The sequence below is a fragment of the Mesoplodon bidens genome (assembly GCF_964165515.1).
Source record: "Mesoplodon bidens genome assembly, contig: HAP1_SCAFFOLD_72, whole genome shotgun sequence".
NCBI classification, from domain to species: domain Eukaryota; kingdom Metazoa; phylum Chordata; class Mammalia; order Artiodactyla; family Ziphiidae; genus Mesoplodon; species Mesoplodon bidens.
The window spans coordinates 251,407-253,630 of NW_027671438.1; the positions used below are offsets into that span (position 1 = coordinate 251,407).

General features: G+C 45.1%; 1 pseudogene across 1 annotated transcript; it reads left to right on the top strand.

Moving 5' to 3' along the window:
• Window positions 1-202: 202 nt before the first annotated feature.
• LOC308611395 (ferritin light chain-like) lies at window positions 203-1,965 on the top strand (annotated as a pseudogene). Its single transcript has 2 exons — window positions 203-688; window positions 1,776-1,965. The product of its transcript is annotated as a ferritin light chain-like (transcript).
• Window positions 1,966-2,224: the final 259 nt, after the last annotated feature.

A 2,224-nucleotide genomic window follows, 5' to 3' on the forward strand; every position in this document is an offset into this window, starting at 1 on the left:
GCAGTGCACTCGGCAGTCCTGCAGATCTGTCTTTGGCTTCAACAGTGTTTGGAATGAACAGACCCAGGGACGCTCCTTGCTCCATCCCCCGACCACCCTCCAACATTGCTTCCTGTCGCAACCTTTGGAATCAGCCACTCAGCTATCCTCAGCCTCCAGGACAGGCCAACACCGTTTTGGGAGCTTAGCTCCTTATCACTGATCAACCACGAGTTCCCAGGTTCGTCAGAATTATTCCATCGAGGTGGAGGCCGCCATCCACCGCCTGTTCAACATGCATCTGTGGACACTTACCTCTCTCTAAGCTTCTATTTCCACAGCAACAGTGGGACTCTGGACAATGGGGGCCACATTTTTCGCCAACTGGCTGAAGAGAAGTGTGAGGGCGCCCAGCGACTCTTGAAAATGCAAAACAAGTGCTGCGGCCGCGCCCTCTTCCAGGATGCGCGGAAGCCTTCTCAAGATGAGTGGGGTAAAACCCAGGACACTGTGCAAGCCGCCATTCTTCGGGAGAAGAACCTGAACCAGGCACTATCGGATCTGCGCGCCCTGCGTCCTGCCCGCGCAGACTCCCACCTCTGTGACTTCCTGGAGAGCCGCTTCCTGGAGGAGCAGCTGAAACTCATCAAGAAGATGGGCGACCACCTGACCAACCTCCGCAGGCTGGCTGGTCCGCAGGCTGTGCTGGGCGAGTATCTTTTCGAAAGGCTCACGCTCAAGCACAAACAGGAGTCTCTGAAGTCCAGCGGCCTCTGAGGAGCCCCTCTGGTGTCAGAGCTTCTGCCTGAAGCCCAGCTCTGCAGACACTAGGCAGCTTTGTAACCGCCCTGGAGCCCTCTCCCAAGCCTTGGACCAAATGGAAACAATAACGCTTTCTGCAGAAGGAAAAAAAAAGCCTATTTGAAACACAAACAGAATAAAGAGAAAAAAAGAAATATATATATATATTCATGTTCTTTTAACATATGAATTGCCCCACTTTATCTGTGTGAAATACGTTTGTTCTCGTTATTGGGCTGGTTCTCAAGATTTGCTGCTCGTATGAATTACCTAAAGAGTTTTTTTTTTTTTTTTAGTATTAAATATTTTTTTAAATTGGTTTCTGCTTTACAACAAACTGAATCAGTTATACATATACATCTGTTCCCATATCCCTTCCCCTAAAGAGCTTTTAAGAGAAACTTTGGTGTCTGGGTCCCAGCCCCAGAGATTTTGATTCAGTAGGTCTAGGAAGGAGCCTGGGCACGGGAAGGTCTCAGAGTTCCCCAGGTGATTCTAACATGCAGCAACTTTGTGAACCACCTCTTGGCTTCAATCCAGCTAGTGATCAGATATTAAATCTAAGACACATGGGCTAGTGCGTGAGCTCTGCTACTAGGTGTGTTCCATTTTCTTCCTCCTGGAAGATTCGTGCCAGGGAAAATGATTGATAGTTGTGTTACTTCTCTGAAATGGATAGAAATTTCCAATTAGCATGAACAGGGGAGGGTGAATGGGTGAATGCAATAAGGTGTATCATTTATGTATTTCCCTATGTGTATGGCTAGAAGCTTTTGCAACTCACGTCTGCCCTACTTTTCATGCGAATGGTAATGCTGGTCCTCCTAATGCAGCTGTAAACTTTATAAGCCCATAGGTAGACAGCATCACAAAATATTTACCCCTCCCCACTGGCCCACTCTCAAGCTTCACTCCCGTTCCCCAATACACAAATGTACATCAATGCGCTTGAGACCAATATCAACATACTGACCTTCAATTCTTCTACTTTGCAGCTTCCCTCTTATCAGGAGATGTCAGCATTTAGTGCCCAGAGGAGGCATTTCCAGTCATCTCAGCTTAGAGGTCAAATATCCAAATATTCAAATATCCAAAGTAAAAAAGGTTAAAGAAAAGAAGAAGAAGAAGAAGAAAGCAGGGAAGAAGAGAAGGAAACAATTTTCTTATCTCATAGTAATAAGGCAGTTTTCCTTAAAAAAAAATAAAGACTTAAGCCTTAAATTCTCTTTCCTAATCAAAATGTGCTTTTCCGTCTTTAGACTATTCCTCTTATATCCTGTATTATTCATGATGTTTAATTCTTGAAATAGCACATGGCTGAAAACAGAAGCTAACCTCTTGTCCACTATGAATTAAATCTTCTTTTCCTAGGACCTGTCTACAATGTACAATTTGGGGTTTGCCAACATAATTATTTTCTCTGAAATAAGGTACGGCATTTTGC